Below are 19,558 nucleotides of genomic sequence, written 5' to 3' on the forward strand. Positions count from 1 at the left end.
AAGGTTATTATTAGGAAAAATAGTAAGATATTAAGCAAAAACAAAATTTATATCAACAAAAATATTAATATAATGATAATTTATAAATCATAATATATGTAACATATTACATAATTATATTTGTTTTACTTCCCTGCAAAGGAAAAACATGCATTATTACCAGTTTTTATATCTTTTGATCAAATTGTTCTAGAAATAGAATAGTAATAACTGTTCTGGATTTTACTGAAACATATTAAAAGCAACACACACACAAAAAAAAACAGATTGAAAAAATAGATAGATAGAAAAATAACACAGATAGTTTTGTTTGTAAAAACGTTCCATTAAAATGATATAAATTCAGTAGTATGTTTTAACACATATATATAACACATGATGACTTGACCTAAATATTTTCTTAAAGTTATTTTTTGATTGTATAAGTAGATGTATGATGATACAGAAGATTGTAGTAAGGTTGATTGTTCTATAAAGATATAAATAAAATGATGCCCTAAAACTATAAAAATAATTATAGAACAGCCAGCAAAGTCCATTTAACTAGAATTGTTTTGACATTCTGATTTATTACTAAGCCAATAGTCTCTATTGCGGTTGTACATTACAATTATTTGCTAATTTCATTTCAAGATGGAGGACTCATGGGATTAGATTGCAGGATATCTTTCTTTCATATGTAGGGTTTTGTAAAATGGTCATTAGTTCTAGTCCACTTAAAAACGAAAATTTAAAGAAAACATTCAAAAGAAGTAAAAAAAATATTCATTTTAATAAATATTGTACATTTGTATAGAAAAGTATAAATTCACCTTTTTCATAACAGAATTTTAGTGTACAATTTGTTTTGTGTGTTTGATGACTAAGCTTTTGTTGTCTTATGATTATCATTTTATCACAGTCACCAGTGTTCCTGGAATGTGTATGACTGCTTATTAAATTTTGCTCCCCACAAGTAACTGACAACTTCCCAAAATCAATCAACAGTGTAGAATGAAGACAAACCAAAAACTGCACCCCCTTGAATCATAGCTCTGCTCTGTACCTACTGGTTGTGCAAGATTGAAGATTATATGCCTAACTTGATAAAATATACATTTGTGTTACGTATGAAGGGTTTCTACCATATTTTAGAGCTAGTTTTAAAGATATCCTTTACTTATGAAATAGTTGACTTTACTCACAGAAATAGTTCACCAATCTTCATTAAACGAATTTAACTCGGCTAAATATATAAACTAAGAGTGTTTGTAGAGCTACATAAATTTTACATTTAAATGTTATGTTTAGCAGTCATATCTTATATGCTTTTGTTATTTCATAGAAAAACTTAAGAAACTGCAACACCTTCTTTCGACGTGTCATTACGGTCTGTTTTTAAAGGTCCATTACTAAGGGAAAGTGAGTTGGCAATTTGTTTCATAGCCAGTGCATAGACTTCTGCAAGACACTAAATAATGAAGAGTGGCAGGTCAAAATTTACAGAAGGTCTTTGGAACTCAAAGAAATGTATGTGTATTATGTTGAAATTTCAATGAATCGACAGAATGACCCCCAGGTCTTTTTAACTTTCTTCATACTTCATAGAAAAATAATTGTACATATACTGCGATTTATTTCGAATTTCTACATACCAACTTTCATTTTCCAATAAAATGAAATAGTTTCTGTGCTTTTTAAAAGAAATTAAAATGTTCACTTTCCTTAGTATTGGACCTTTAACATGACAGATACACTAAGTGATATGCAAACATTTATGGTACTGTAATATACAGAAATGTTTTTATATTCTGGCTATTCTATATTTTTCAAAAAGCAGAATACATGCACTATTATCTATCCAGCTTCTTTATAGAAAAAGAAAATGTATCAAATCTGAAAATTCATCTTGCAATTTGTTATAAGGAATAGTGTAGAAAAACACTTATTGAACAGAACTGCATGGTTCTAATAATATTATTGTAAAAACTGAAAGATGATTTCAAACTGAAGTGTATGTATAATGCAAAAAAGTGTGACAGATAGCCATCAGATAAAACTAAATAAATGTTCAAATTCAGGTATAGAACACAGACACTTTTAGTTAGTAAGCTCTGCACTTCACCTACACCCCTGCGGGCTCCATGCCATTATTGGACGATCTGTGTATGAAAAGAATTACCTTGATCATGAGAGGCGACTAATAGGTTCAGAACACTTGATTTTGCTTTAACTCTGGGATTCAAGTTGGTATAAAAGTTTTGATTCCATATCTTTTGATTTTATTTTGGTGTAAATAGATGTGAAGCAAACATTTCTGTCATCCCTCTATGGCGCAATATTAAACTTGTAATGTGTTGGTGTGCAGTAAAACAAAATCAGATCATATCAAAATTCGCCTCGATAGCCTTAAGTGGTAGAGCTTCCACTTAGAGTGCGGGAGGTTGTGGGTTCGATCCCCGGCTGCGTAATACCACAGACGTGAAAAATGGTACCAGGAGCTCCTTCCTTCAGGCGCTCAGCATGAAAAGGGAAATGGCCTCTTCTCTCATACCCATGTGGCGATGTATCCCATCAGGAATGAGGTGTCGAGAGTGATTAATATAAGTTGTAGAACTTCCTTCACAATCAACCTAAAATAATGTATAAACTAAAATTCGCCCCTGCTCATTTTGAATTGGATAATCTTATAGTAGAAAGTACAATTTTTAAAATATGCTGAAGTTGTGACAAAGAAATTATGCTTATTTCGTTTTAAAATGCTGACAGTTAGCCAGGGCAGAGAAGAGGGTTGGGGTCAGGACACTGTGAGCATTATCCTCAAGTACTTTTCATCCATTTTTTTTATATTACGCAACACTTCAAATGCATCTCTGCAGGTAAACGTGAAATTTTGGTTTAGTACCTCTTAGCACAGGTGGTAGTAGCTTACCTAGGATACAGTATGGGTCCATGAGCCATATACACTTACATATTTACAAAATGTTATGTTTTTCTAAGGAAAGAAATGCCAAAAAGTCATTTTGAAATTTTGCCCCTGTGACAATGAGCAATGAGAAAGGTAGATATGAACATTTTGACATGTTCATTGCTTCCAGGTCTGTATTTTTATGCCCCCGAAGGGAGGCATATAGTTTTTGAACCGTCTGTCAGTCTGTCGGTCTGTCAGTCTGTCCGCAATTTTCGTGTCCGGTCCATATCTTTGTCATCGATGGATGGATTTTCAAATAACTTGGCATGAATGTAAACCACAGTAAGACGACAAGTCGAGCGCAAGACCCAGGTCCGTAGCTCAAAGGTCAAGGTCACACTTAGACGTTAAAGGTCATTTTTCATGATAGTGCATTCGTGTCCGATCCATATCTTTGTCATCCATGGATTGATTTTCAAATAACTTGGCATGAATGTGTACCACAGTAAGACGACATGTTGCGCGCAAGACCCAGGTCCGTAGCTCAAAGGTCAAGGTCACACTTAGACATTAAAGGTCATTTTTCATGATAGTGCATTCGTGTCCGGTCCATATCTTTGTCATCCATGGATGGATTTTCAAATAGCTTAGCATGAATGTGTACCACAGTAAGACGACGTGTCGCGCGCAAGACCCAGGTCCGTAGCTCAAAGGTCAAGGTCACACTTAGACGTTAAAGGTCATATTTCATGATAGTGCATTGACGGGCGTGTCCGGTCCATATCTTTGTCATTCATGCATGGATTTTAAAATTATTGGGCATGAATGTGTACCACAGTAAGACGACGTGTCGCGTGCAAGACCAAGGTCCGTAGGTCAAAGGTCCTAAACTCTAACATCGGCCATAACTATTCATTCAAAGTGCCATCGGGGGCATGTGTCATCCTATGGAGACAGCTCTTGTCTTTTTTAAAAAACTTATCTTTTACAAATTGTTGGCCGTCTTTTGGGCAAGTGAATACTCTATCAGAAAAATCTTACTTCAAAGCCAAGTGCAAACCGTTTATGCACGGTGGGCAAGCAACGGCATAAAAACGGTAGTGTTTTCTCTATCCGAATAAAATCCCACACATTTTTAGTACCAAAGTCTACCCCCTAAACACACAAAGCACACCTTGCCAGTTTAAATAGTGTTATAACTCTTCATAACAGGCTAAATGCAAACTAACACAAGACCGAAAATCAAATTGTTTCTCAAAATGATTTTTGTCATTTTTTTTCTCAGACTAGAATGTGTCTGTAGGACACAGGATGTGTCCCCCACTGGTACATTTGTCACAGATAAGGGGCAATAATTCAAATGTTTGCAGTCTTAATGGGGTATAGCCTCAACAAACATTTTATGAAAATGATTCATTATTCTAGGCCCTATACCTTTTGAGCTATGAGCATCACAAACAAAAAAATCCACTATTTTGGCTATTTCAAGGACAATAACTCTGTAATAAGAGCTAAGATTCTCAAGAAGAATGCCAAATGTACAAGGTCACATCATGTTAAAGACTCCAGCAAGGTTTCCTGAATTTACATGTAATACTTTTTGAGCTAGGCACATAATTAGGTCAAAAAAGTGCATTTTTTTATTATTTCAGGGCCATAACTTTAAAAATAGGGGATGGAGCCAGCCAAAAATTTAGAGGTGTGCAAGTGTATATCATGATAAAGACTTATGCAAGTTTTCAACCATTTATATTAAATACGTTTTGAGCTAGGTGCGTCGCAAGGTGAAAATGTACATTTTTGACTATTTCAGGGGCCATAACTCTAAATATAGGGGGCGGACCTAACTGAAAAATAGGAGGTGCGTACGTTCGTATCCTGATTAAGACTCCTGCAAGGTTTCATGAATCTATATCAAATACTTTTTGAGCTAGGCATGTCACAAGGTGAAAATGTGCATTTTTGACTATTTCAGGGGCCATAACTCTGAAAATAGGGGGCGGACCCAAATGAAAAATAGGAGATGCGCAAGTTCATAACATGATTAAGACTCATGCAGGGTTTCATGAATCTATATCAAATACTGTTTGAGCTAGGCGTGTCACAAGGTCAAAAATGTGCATTTTTGACTATTTCATAACTCTGAAAATAGGGGGACGGAGCCAGACAAGAAATAGGAGGTGCGCAAGTTCATATCATGAGAAAGACTCATGCAAGGTTTCATCAATTTATATCAAATACTTTTCGAGCTAGGCGCGTCATGAACTTCGGACGCACGGATGCGCGGACAAGACCAAATCTATATGCCCCCACCACTCATGGATGGGTGGGGGGGGGGGGGCACAAAAACATAATTGTAATAAATTTAAGTGAATATGGCTAACAGTTCTTTAAGTTCTTCAGAAGTTCTTGAATGTTCAAGAACTTAATACTAGTTCTAGAAAATCTTTTACAGGGGAAAAACCATAACCCTGTAGTTCCTGAATCACAATTTCAATCATTATCTGAATTTCATTTTCAAGTTCATGAATTTCTTAAATTATTTAATGGATTTTCTGAAATGTTCATGAACTACATTTACAAGTTCATGAAATGAAAGTAATATTCTTGAACTTGAGAGTCCATGAATTTAAGTAAGTGAACTTTTCCTTGTACTTTTTTATACTTCATGAAATAATTCATGAATTCTTACAAATTCATAAATAAATTCATGAAGTTCATGAACCTATTTCACAGGGGCGGTATTTATTTCTATCTTATGAAATACTTTCTACTGTTTGATTAACGCAATGGAGAGCTTTTTTACATACGGTATTTGAAAGACTAGACAACAGGTATGATATTTGAAGTTGAAGTTCCATAAGACTTAAAAAGTTATGTTGAAAAGATGACACAGCTGTACAAACCGATGTTATGCATAATTACATTATCAGAAAGCACTACTTTCAATACTGCACATGAACTTTTACAGCTAGTGTCATAAAGGGAGGTAATAAAAAACAATAGATTTAATAAAACATTCTAGTTTGCTCATCAGTATTCAAACCTTTGATAAATTTTAGAGAAAACAATTATGGTACAAATTGGATTTTACACAAAATTGATATATTTTATGTTCGTAGCAGAAAAAAGTGTCAACCACATTTTAAACAAAAGCATTATGGGCTTTTAAACATCTTTCAAAATATAGTCCTCTCATTCACAAAACATCCTTTTTGGTGGAGGATATATATGCACTGAATTTGCTTGTTTTTACATGATTTTATGTATTTTTTTCTCTATATTTCCCTTTTTTCTAGTAAGTTCACTTCTTTCAAGACTTATTATTGTTGTTTTGTATAAAAGTGGAAAATTTTCATTTTATAAGTTATTTCTTGCTGTTCAAAGTGAATTTACCTCTGAGAGTTAGACATCATTAAAATTACTGAGTTACATGCGGTAAATGTTCTCTATTTTGCCTTCATTCTTTAGAATACAGTCATATTGTGGAAGAAATGCAGGTAAGTTTTACTTCTGCCCCAGGGTTATTTTTGAATGAAGGGAGCAAAATTCAAAACAGACCCACAGGATTCGACCTAAATTTTTCAATGGTGGTGTTAGAATTCTGTGTCATTAAATCTGTTTACTTGAGGACCCTAGAAAAAAAGATATTTACAGTTTTATTTTGTGTTTTATAATTGTTTAATAATAGTTTGATGTTTCTTTTAGTAAAATTAATGCTGTAATGAATTCTCTGCAAACGTTTTAGATAGTGGCCATCACATTGAAAATTGTCTCTATTTGAGCTTGAGGAAATACCATAAACTATACAAAATTTCCAAAAACGACACAGTAAAAGTTGTTTAAAATTTGCAACACAATGCGAAACATGGTCAACTTTAAGAATATACCAAACAATTGCCATTTTTTAAACATTACTATTAGGGGTCCCATAATCAAATCGAATCATGTTAGAATTAACAAATAGTCAAGGCATTCGAGTGGTTTATCGTTGAGTTCAGAGTTCAGATGCGTGGAGATTGAACGAGGGCGTTAGCGTGAGTGGTTAAATACTGAAGCATCTGAACGATGAACCGTGGTAAATTAGATGATAAATCACAAGAAGGCATTGATTGTTTTCATTCTGACATGCTCATTGACATATTTTAATAAATGTAATGCTGGACTTCATTTACCATAGGAGCAATGTATCGGACGTCATGCGGCAATATCACGTCATAATTGACGTCATTATGCTCTCTTACCGGTCCGTGCGTCAACCGTTGTTTATCGCAGAATATACTGAGCTTGATTTCCGACTTTGTTTAACTTGAAATCAAATCGGGCCATGTTAGAAAAGTGTTTTCAGTATTAGTGTGTTTTTAGTTAGTTGTCAGTTTAATGCCAGATTACTGTATGATGTTTAGTGGCAAGCTGGCAATCAGTTGAAAAAAAACCCTGAAAATACACTGGGAATACAATGGTAAAACACTGACAAAAAAACTGGATTTACACTGTCAATGTACACAATTTTAGTAATGGTGTTCTTTGTTGTGTGTGTATATGTATCTCGTATGTATGTATGTATGTATGTATGTATGTATGTTTGTATGTATGTATGTATGTATTTATGTATGTATGTATGTATGTATGTATGTATGTATGTATGTATAGTTTTGTTCAGTTCCCTGAATGAGCTGTTAGTTTTTTACATATTTTTCGTAATTGTACGTAACTGTACTTGATTCTGTGTGGAGCGGACTGTTTACTGATGCTGGTTACAATAATCCTGCCTTAATCCAATTATTTAATTTGGTCTATATACCAATAAAAGAAATTGTTCTTTGTTTCATATAAAATTCAGCTACTTCAGAACAATATTGTTACAGTTTCTAGATTTTCACTCCGTCGTAGACCTATATATATAGATATCCATACATTTGCTTCAAGAAAACGAAAAGAAAAAGGAGTGTTGAATAGAATCAAGAATGCAGTGAAATGCAAGTCAACTGAAGTCAGGAACCCTCATATTGTCTCATTTCAGAAAGTCACATAAACACCCTACTTTCGTTTTCAAGTAAACAAGTCGAAAACATGCGAATATTAGCATGAAAAATGTCCTATTTTATGTACAATTCATTCTACGAGTGAAATAATCCACATCTGGGCCCCGATTTACGCGCAAATGCGCGAAAAAAATAGAAAAAATTAGAATCTATTTATTAGGGACTTCTTTCAATACACATGGAAGCACATTTTTGACCGAATTACTGCATAACCTATAAACAATAAAAAAAATTAAATCAAAATTGCATTTTTAAATACATGATATACATATTATTGTTTTTACAGTATAAATTAATATAGAAGTTAAACTGAAGTTAAATCCCGATGTTGCAGCAATAAAATTTGAAAATCTGATTCAAGTCAGGTATTGAAAAATTGAAAGTTGTAATGTCATCCTAGTATGAAATTGCCAGAAATCCGTTAAGAATTCTTGTATAAACATTTAGCAATCTAATTTGATAAATGGCCATTTAGAACAATGGTTAACTGCCCATTAGAGATCACTGACATGATATAAACCTTTAATCACCCATGTCCCACAGGGACAATCTATTTACCCAAATTACTTCTTGCACACTGCCATTTCCTTCTAAGCAAGTTTGGTTGTTTTTCTTTTTTTTTTCTTTTTTTCATCAAAACAGCTTTTGTTCTGGACTGCAGTTTTAATGAGTGTGTTAAAGCAAAATTTTAAAAAACACCAATCAAAACTTAGACCAATCAATAATGTAAAATGTAAATGCTATTTTTTATACTGTTCATTTTTATTCTCGCATTTGTAAGAAATAGGTGAAAGATGCAAGAACTTTATCATCAATAGTCTTGTACTTTTTGAATTAAAAATTTACATTATTTCAAAGAACCTGTGAACAGGCAACAGGGTCTGGGTCTTAACTGCGGTATGATACCAGGAATAAGAAACAAAACAGCACTTTTTGTAAGATTAATGTCATTTTTTTCTCTGTTTTAGAAATTACGGTTACAAAAAGGCACATAGCTGGGCCTACGCATTAACGCACGCTTATTTTTCAATTTCAGAAGTTTTTTAAAAAAAATGCAATGAAAAGTCTAAGCGGGGTTAGGACTTATTAAGACTATTGTGCAAAATATCAAATCAGTAGTAATCCTAATAGAGTTTGAGATATACAAATTTTAGTGTTATAATTGTAATATGAAATTATGTCTAAATATGTACAATATTTGTATCAGATCTGTAAGACTGTAATCAATAATCATTATTCATCAATAGTAAATTAATGAAAAATGTATACTGAATTAACCTAGGTCACATGCAGAAATAAGGTATATGTTGAGATGTTTTGTATTTTTCAGTTATAAATATCTATAATCATGATAGTGTAGGCAAAATGATTTTTTCGTAAGTTGATCTTTTGATTATTAATTTATTTTGATGATTTATGGAAATTTTATGGAAGATATAAGTTATATTTTTCTAAAGCTGTGGTAAAAAAAAATTCCTAACAGGAAACAACTTCCACTATAACCGGAGCTAAATAAAAATAAACAACAAGGTCCCTCAACACAACAAAAATGAAAATGTTGCAGGCTTTGGTTTGATTGAGCCTGTTCATGGACGGTAGAGAAAATTCATGCTAATATCTATGCTGCGTATGCACTCTAAAACAATACAAAAATGTATGTTCAAGCTTACTTTCGTTACAAATAAATCTAGAATACCTATACTCAATAAAAGAACAACAACTGTTTTATGTCATATAAAAATGTGTTTGGGTATGCAAGTATCAGTATAGACTAGCTCCTAGGCTATGATATATCCTTTTACATTTTTATGATTGAATGTAATGAACTGAGCCAGTCTAGATCCAATGTCCAGTATCATTGTCTGATAATATTACAATCAGTTCTCTGTGAAAATATCTAAAATAGACTGGCTTTTGTCTCTGTGAAATTGAATTCGACAAAATATATGTTTATTATCAGTCTGTAGTGACTGGTCTAGTATCAGTTCTATAAGAAAATAACGCAAGAGTAAAATTGTCTTATTTTAATAAACTTTAACTAAACATTAATGGACCGTACTGTAGCTTCTAAATGATATTCCTATCATATCAATCCTTGATTAACTAGTTAAAAAAAAACAACAAAAAAACTTTATTATCACTAAAACAAAAAAGAATATATATACATTTACTAGAAAACAGAATGGTTCCATTTTGTGAAAGACTGACAATATTTATGAGAAAAACTTGAGCGACCCGTGTTTTCGAAAAAGAAACTGGAAAGCCAGATGCCTGACCAAGATATGCAATTTTCAATACAGAATGTTTATTCAAATGCTATCCGTTGGGACGTTGTTGTTGTTGTTTTGGATTTTAACACTGTTTTTTTTTAACAGTATTTCAGATTTGTAACGGCGGACAGTTAACCTAACCAGTGTTTTTAGATTATGTACCAGTACAAACATGTTCTCCGTAAGTATTAAACTGTCAACTTCCCCACATGAATTAGAGGTGGAGGATGAATGAGACACAATGTTGTTTTTTTTTCATCACGGAGAACATACTTCGCACCTGAGGATTGAACTTATGACCCTGCAACTCGTGATATCCCTATTGAGCTAAGAAGGCAGGTGATCCATTGAAACGGGAGTCGGAAATATATCCTATGTAGTTTAATTTCCCCCGTTTTTGAAACAGTACCCTGATCTATCACTCGAAAATTATTACCCGTATTTTGAAAACAATGGCAATTAAACTGTTGCCACCATCAACATGTTACATGTTTTACATACAATTTTTTAAATATATATCTTAATATATAGTAATAATAAGTTAATAGTGTGTGTGATATATATAGTAGCTGTTTCAGTCTCCTATAATTTTCTAATAGAATGGTTTTGCATATGATTTTAGGTTCCTATAAATTGTAAATATGAATTGTATTTCAAAATGAGAGCTAAATAGAGTATATATAATTATGTACTTACTCGGTCACTTACTTAACACACGTACATTCATGTAATCACACAGTCTCTAACTTAACACCCATACATGTATTATGTACTCACTTGGTCACTTACTCAACATCTGTATACTCATAAACTCCCTCATTCACTTACTCAACATAGGTACGCAACACCTGTACATGTATCCATGTACTCACTCACTCAGTTACTCAGTTACTCAACATTCGTGCATTCATGTACTCACTCAACACCCGTACATATCTTATGTACTTACTCGGTCACTTACTCAACATCTGTACACTCCTGATCCCACTCGGTCACTTACTCAGTTTTCGTACAATTATGTACTTAATCGGTCAGTTACTCAACTTCGTGCATTCATGTACTCACTCAACATCTATACATGTATTCATGTACTCACTTGGTCAGTTAATACAGCAGTACATGTGTTATGTACTTGCTTATTCAGTTGCACCACATTTATATATTCATGTACTCTCTTGCTCATTTGATATGCAACTCTCAGCTTTTAGCTAGTTTCACCTTGAACAGAGATTTTATTCATACTAGTTTTATAAAAGCACATTTGAATATGTATATTGTCTCTTGTAGTTCTAGTAAGAGCGGTCATTTACAAAACAATTGTTTTGTGCTGTATGTAAATTTATATGTTTGTAAATGAATGAGACGTAAATAAACTATAAAACTGTTAGCAGTCGAACTAATCTGACGCATACAGTTTGTTTTATATTAATTGTAACGGTCAAACTGTAATATAAAAAAAATATTGACCAGTGATTTATATAAGGACTCTTGTTTTAATGAATGTTATTTACCATAATTTTATCATTTGATCAGAGTCAAATTTTCAGTCATTTGCTGCTTTGAAATTGTTAACCGTTGGCAATTTTATTTGTACAAACCAGGAACTTGAAAGCTTAAAAACTATACGCTTTTGACCTAACACCACTGTTTCTATTTTTTCCGTGTTTTGTCACAGTTGTACTGGAGAAAGGAAATATGATGGTTTCTAGATGAATCAAACTCTATGATTGCATACTTACATTAGATCCCCTTAATTGTCATATAAAACACCGAGACTAGTACTGTATTCTAGAGATAAAAGAAGTATACAATTCATGATTCAGAACATAATTATAAGATGAGGTTTGAGTACACTGTCAGATAAAGGTCTCGAACCCACAACCCAGAGATAGGTGGATGAACATTTTTGCCTATGCACATGCGGCTTGGTGATGATTTATTTATTTATTTACATTTTGGTCACAGCATAATTAACAAATGTATATATTGCATTGTTTTTCGATAGATATATCCCTATTTAATAGGTTCAGGCACCGAAAATTAACCGAATCATACAGAGTATTTATGAGTGCTAGGTCAATACTTGCGGAGAATATATTGGTGCATTATATTTGTTTTATTGCATATGTAGACAAAACTTTCAAAGATTCTAAATTAAACAATTGTTGATAAAATAATGACAGGACATTAATATGCAAGTCAGTATAGTTTATTATTGAACTTATATGCTTTCAATGAAATTTAATACACTTTATTGAATATATATATCTGACAAATTCTAAAACTGTAAAAATCAGGAGATATAATTGTATGCTACTTCACAGAGAACTTAAGGAAAATTGAAAGTCTTGCAGTTCTTCATAGTTTTCTGCTGCTGGGGACCTGGGGACATGGGGACCCCATTTACATGAAATACAGGAAAAAACTGTCAGTAACAGTCAGAGAGAGAGTTATAAATAGCATGCTTCTGGGGACCTGGGGACCCTGATTTGCAAGGTATACAGAAAATTTGTTCTAGAAGTATTTGTAATAGTACCTAATATATCAAAAAGTAAATTATATACTAACTATACTAAATAAATAGAAATTAAAAGTGAACTTAGATGATCAGATCTGGGGACCTGGGGACATGGGGACCCTATATTGCAAGGTATATAGAAATACTCCATAAGTGGATCTATTTATAACAGTGATTAGTATATCTACTTAAAAATATCTCATATACTAACTATAGTTATTTACATACATTAAATATATGAACATCAAAACTAAGTTGGGGATGGGGATGAAACATATATAGGGTAAGCTTAAATTTGGTGTGGTCTTACACGAAGTTCTAGCCTTAATTTCACTATCAGTCACCAAAATAGTCATGCATGCTGTCATTTCTGACAGCTCTTGGTTGATTGGAGATACCTACCCTCCACAGTTATCATCTCTTAACCCTTATCATGCTGGACACAACTGATTCTGCTTTTGTGACCAGATCATCTGCACTGTTGGCCATTCAGTCAGTATCTTTTTGTTAAGCACCCTTTTAACAGTTAATGGTACTGTCCATATTGAAAGATGTACAAGTTCATTACAGAAATTTAGCAAGGTTAATTGAATGTATATTTTCACTTCAGAAACTTTACTCAAACAATGTTTTGTTTCCTCTTTTAGGGAAATTATGACATAACTGATATATCTAGTTTCGTCAGAAATGCCCCAGTTGAGTATACCTGTCCCTCTGACAGCTCTTGTTATGTTTGTTAACTTCATATAGTATTGTAGCAGTTTTGAATTTTCATTTAAATAACACAGAATATTTATTTGAATACAAGATATTTTTTATTCACAGTTATTTTCCAGTATAGACAGGGACTGATTTAAGGATAACATGGTGTAATAGCCATATTTCATATCTTGTAACTGGATGGTAATATTTAAATGAAATTTGGTCACTTTAAAGACATTCAAAATTTAAAACGTTTCACCGAGACATTTTTCAAATTTTATCATTTTTGGGGGAGATAATCGGTATTGAAGTTAACATTGATGCCTATGGGCAATATATAATTTCTTTGATTATGAGAATCTGAACTTGAATTTCGAGAAAATTTTGCGGTAGAAAGCTGCATTATCTGATTCTGATACAAATATCAAAAAAAAAATCCAAAATTCCCCGTAGGGAAAAAGGAGAAACTCATGTTTTCTAGTTTTCAGGGGAGATAATTCATGAAAACCCAAAATTATCAGGGGAGGTAATGTAAAGAAAAATTTTGAGAACTGTCACTGTATAACTTGTCAATATGCACCTTATTTCTTTCATTTCACATTTTTAAAGCTTACATTATCAAGTTGTATGTACGCTTTTAGTGAACTGAGGCCTATTACACCATGTTATCCTTAAGGTAGCAGGGTACACTTTCGAATTTTGGCCCCTGTCAATATTTGTTATAAATAGAACATCGTGATTTTGGATGTCTGTAAATTAAGGTGAGAGATAATGATTATTAATTCTTTAGAAAATTTATACAGCCGACACATGTAAAATTCTGATGTCAGTTGGAAAACTAACTGCTGGTAGCTTTGTATGATCAATGAGACACCTTTTCGCGGAAAAATTCAAATCACGGAAGGGTTCTGTGCTTGTTGATTGATACTCAGGAACATTTTCGTTATTTTGTGAAAAAACGAGCTGGATGTGCCCCCATTCCGTTTATGTCCTGACGTTCAGTAAGGACCATTAAACTGAGAAATGCAATAAAATTGGACATTGTTCTTGCAGCGGGATCATTGTAGGCTGTTCAAAAGGTGCTAAATTGATGATTTTGGCATGCTATTTTTCATGGATGGTGTAAACCTTCCGTTTCGATAACTTTCTTTATTCTTGTATGACAATCCTGATCTTGCCATTAATCAAAAGCACAAAACATGCACGCAATTTATAAAATGGCCACCCTAATTTTGTTCATAGGGGAAGTGCAATATTGCGATTCGCTACATGTAAGACCGTCCGTGCCCAAAATTTTCGCATCTAAGTGTACCTTGCTACCTTAAGGAAAATCTGCCAAAATTAAATTTTGAAAGAACTCTTAAATTTGTGCGGTTTCAAATAGTTTAGAACCTCTTCTTCGATATTCTAAACTTTCTGGGCACTTAAAACTTTACCTGACGGCACAGCAGCTCAAAAATGTTACGGTGAGGACACATAAAAGCATAAAAGTCAATATACACGCATAAGATTTTTTTAGATTCTAGCTCCAGTAACAAGGTTCTGGTACTGTAAAAACATCATTTTTATCGTTATTAACCCACACAGCGCATATTTGGCCCACCAGCTATGCATTTCGTCAATCAGGGGGATGGTCGGACGGTGGGGACCCCATGAAATAGGAAAATAGGGGGTGGGGACATTTTATTTTCGCAAAATGTTGCAGAATTGCCCTTATATCATTCCTAATGACAAAATACATTAAATCATGTCAGAAAATGGTAAAAACGGATGTATTGTACGTTCTTTGTCTCGTAGCGACGATTTGTAAATTTTGGCTAAATATGTGCATTAGGGGTGGGCAAGTTTAGAGCCTCTCATACAGACGTCTTTTCATGTTATAGAAAACATTTTTATTTGGTTGAATTTGCGAAAGACTTATAAAAAGTCAGAACAAGTAAAACCCTCTTTTGTTCATTAACTGAAAAATCTTAAGGTAGCAGGGTACACTTTCGAATTTTGGCCCCCGTCAATATTTGTTATAAATAGAACATCATGATTTTGGATGTCTGTAAATTAAGGTGAGAGATAATGATTATTAATTCTTTAGAGAATTTATACAGCCGACACATGTAAAATTCTGATGTCAGTTGGAAAACTAACTGCTGGTAGCTTTGTATGATCAATGAGACACCTTTTCGCGGAAAAATTCAAATCACGGAAGGGTTCTGTGCTTGTTGATTGATACTCAGAAACATTTTCGTTATTTTGTGAAAAAACGAGCTGGATGTGCCCCCATTCCGTTTATGTCCTGACGTTCAGTAAGGACCATTAAACTGAGAAATGCAATAAAATTGGACATTGTTCTTGCAGCGGGATTATTGTAGGCTGTTCAAAAGGTGCTAAATTGATGATTTTGGCATGCTATTTTTCATGGATGGTGTAAACCTTCTGTTTCGATAACTTTCTTTATTCTTGTATGAGAATCCTGATCTTGCCATTAATCAAAAGCACAAAACATGCACGCAATTTATAAAATGGCCACCCTAATTTTGCTCATAGGGGAAGTGCAATATTGCGATTCGCTACATGTAAGACCGTCCGTGCCCAAAATTTTCGCATCTAAGTGTACCTTGCTACCTTAAATATAATGTATAAATTTGATTCCATGATTGAAGGGAGATAACTCAATTTAAGATTTTCCTACTGAACTTTATTATGGTAATGTTACAATTGCTTTTCTGCAGATATCACAATAAAAGGTTAATATACTGCAAATATTTGTATGCCTTGTATGAATGATTTTTGTTGTGTTTTTGTAGAGAAGCCACGGGAAAACAAAGTAAAAAAGCTACATGTATACAAAAGATTCCAGACATACAGAGCTGTAGATCTTTGTAGGATCTTGTTGTGAGGTGTAGGGAGCTGCCAAGCAGATGGAATGTATAATGTAAGAGACTAAGTATTGATGATTTAAGTTTGCATTCTTAAACTAGGTTCTATCATTAGGTAAAATGAGATTAAACATAGATGCCACATAATGTTTGTTTGACCTGTAGTGCGTTTTCAGGTATACAGTTCAAGGATGTGACATTGTGCAAACCAGAATATAAATACAACAGTGATTTAACTAGACATAAATTTTTTACATGTATATATATTTTAGCTTACCTGAGCATAAAGTGCTGGGGGTGAGCTATTGTGATCTCTCACTGTCCGTCATTCTGTTTCGTCATTCTGTTAGTTTGTCCGTCCATCCTTAATTTTATGTCCGTTCCATAACTCTGTCATTCATCAAGGGATTTAATATTACTAGATCATACACAACACCCAGATCCCTAGCTCAAAGGTCAAGGTCACAATTGGAGGTCAAAGGTCAACAAGGCTTTTTTCCTGTCCAGTACATAACTATACATGCCATCCATGAAGGGATTTTTATATTACCTGGCACAAATGTACCCCATAATAAGACGATGTGTCATGCACAACATTCAGACCCCTGGCTCAAAGGTCAAGGTCACCCTTGGCAGTCAAATGTTAACAATGGCATGGACAGGGTCTGTTTCGTGTCCGGTCCAGAAATCTGTTATCCCTAGAAGGATTACAATTTTACTTGGCATAAATGTTCTCCATAATCAGACGACATGTCATGCGCAACACCCAAAACACTAGCTTAAGGGTCAAGGTCACACTTAGAGATAAAAGTCAATAGGGTTTTTTTCCTTTCCGGTCCATAACTTTGTTAATCAAAACAGGATTTAAATCTCATTTGGGACAAAATTCACCTGGATGAGACAACATGTCGTGCACAAAACCCCAACCCTTAGCTGAAAGGTCAAGGTCACTGTTGGAAGTCAAAGGCCAACAGGGCTTTTTTCCTGTCCAGTCTGTAACTCACTAATCCTTAAAGGGATTTTAATATTACAGATTTACCCCATGACAAGACGATGTGTCATGTGCAACACCCAGACCCCTAACTCAAAGGTCAAGGTCACACTTGGAAGTCAAAGGTCGATAGGTTTTATTTAGCTCACCTGAGCAGGGTGAGCTATTGTGATCGCTCAGTGTCCAGCGTCCGCCCAGCCAGCTGGCCATCATCTGTCCACACTTTCCTTTAAACAGCATTTCCTCCTAAACCACCAGGCCATTTTTAGCTCAACTTTTCGAAGAAAAAGTAGAGCTATTGCACTCACTCCGGTGTTGGTGTCGCCTTTGGTTAAAGTTTTTGATCAAGTCAAATATCTCTGTTACTATCAAATCTATTAACTTGAAACTTTAAATACTTTTTTTACTATCAAAGTCTACACCAGGAGAAACAATCCCATAACTCTGATTTGAATTTTATAATATATATGCTGTTCACGAAGTACGTTTATCATACATATACTGTAACGAGCCAGACGTTTCAGAAAAGTGTAGCACAGATATCCGGCCACTAGAAATAAGTCAGAAAGAAAATAATCTTTTGAATAATATTATTTGGTAAATGTATTTCTGAAGTAATGAAAGTCTTTAAGTGTATTATACCAAGATAATGAATAAAATGAAATTCACCAGTTCGTGTTTGAACTTTGAAGTCCACCCTTTGCACTGGTATAAAGTTAAGCGTCAGTTAATATCAGGGACCACTGTGGAATTAAGAGGATGAATACTTTCCTTTTTGTTGCATGGCTTACTTTGTATGTCATTGTGTTTGTTATTTGTTATAGCATGTGCATCTTATTGATAATGCTTCGTTTTATGTACACTTTTATAAAAATAAATCTAATCTAGTCCATGAATATTGTCGAAATTTTAATCGAATCAAATATTCTGAATTAAGATAACTTTTAACACCAGCGGAGCTTAAAACTTTAGTTTTATTTCCCTGAAATAAATAAATAGTAAGAAGCACAATTTAACAGTTATTTCTCATGCGTAATACGAAAGGTTTTACGAAAGTGCATCTCATTTTGTTCTGTTTTTAGCTCACCTGTCACGAAGTGACAAGGTGAGCTATTGTGACCACTTGATGTCCGTCGTGCGTCGTGCATCAACAATTTCTAAAAAAATCTTCTTCTTGAAAACCACTGGGCAGAATTACACCAGACTTCACAGGAATGATCCTTGGGTGGCCCTCTTTCAAAATTGTTCAAAGAATTGAATTCCATGCAGAACTCTGGTTGCCATGGCAACCGAAAGGAAAAACTTAAAAAATCTTCTTGTCCAAAATCACAGGGCCTAGGGCTTTGATATCTGGTGTGTAGCATCATTTAGTGGTCCTCTATCAAAATTTTTCAAATAATCCCCCAAGGGTCAAATATGGCCCCGCCCTGGGGGGTCACATGGTTTATATAGACTTATATAGGGAAAACTTTGAAAATCTTCTTGTACAAAACCACATGGCCTAGGGCTTTGATATTTGGTATGTAGCATCATCCAGTGGTCCTCTACCAAGATTGTTCAAATTATCTCCCTAGGGTCAAATATGGCCCCCGCCCCGGGGGTCACTTGGTTTATATAGACTTATATAGGGAAAACTTTGAAAATCTTCTTGTACAAAACCACATGGCCTAGGGCTTTGATGTTTGGTATGTAGCATCATCTAGTGGTCCTCTACCAAGATTGTTCAAATTATCCCCCTAGGGTCAAATTTGGCCCCGCCCCGGGGGTCCCAAGTTTTACATAGACTTATATAGGAAAAAAAGTTTGAAAATCTTCCTGTCTGAAACCACAACACTTAGACCTTTGATATTTGGTTTGTAGCATTGTCTTACGGTCCTCAACCAAAATTTTTCAAATATACCCCTTGGGTGAAAAGAGGCCCAGCCCTGGGGGACCCAAGTTTTATATAGACTTATATAGGAAAAAGCTTTAAAAATCGTCTTGTCTGAAACCATACGACCTAGGCTTTTGATATTTGGTATGATGCATTGTCTAGTAGTCCTCTACCAAAATTGTTCAAATTATGCCCCTGGGATTAAAAGAGGCTCTGCCCTGGGGTCACTTAGTTATTATGTGAGTTATATAGGAAAAATAATTAAAAAATCATCTGATCCTATTTCCAAGACTGTTTAATTATAATTACCTGATGACCCCAAGTAATATGATGTCGCTTGACTGTGACCTTGACCTACTGACCTACTTTCTTGTTTCAATTACTTCCCTTTTATGT

At 34.1% G+C, this 19,558-nt stretch overlaps 1 long non-coding RNA gene across 2 annotated transcripts in view; it reads left to right on the forward strand.

The window, feature by feature from the left end:
* Positions 1-18,310, forward strand: part of LOC123561634 (uncharacterized) — a 44,265-nt gene extending 25,955 nt beyond the window's left edge. For both annotated transcript variants that reach the window (XR_006688476.2, XR_008372761.1), the window contains one exon: positions 16,227-18,310. This is a non-coding gene — a long non-coding RNA (uncharacterized LOC123561634). The remainder of the gene's footprint in view (positions 1-16,226) is intronic.
* Positions 18,311-19,558: the final 1,248 nt, after the last annotated feature.

Source organism: Mercenaria mercenaria, chromosome 10 (genome assembly GCF_021730395.1).
Source record: "Mercenaria mercenaria strain notata chromosome 10, MADL_Memer_1, whole genome shotgun sequence".
Lineage (NCBI taxonomy): Eukaryota > Metazoa > Mollusca > Bivalvia > Venerida > Veneridae > Mercenaria > Mercenaria mercenaria.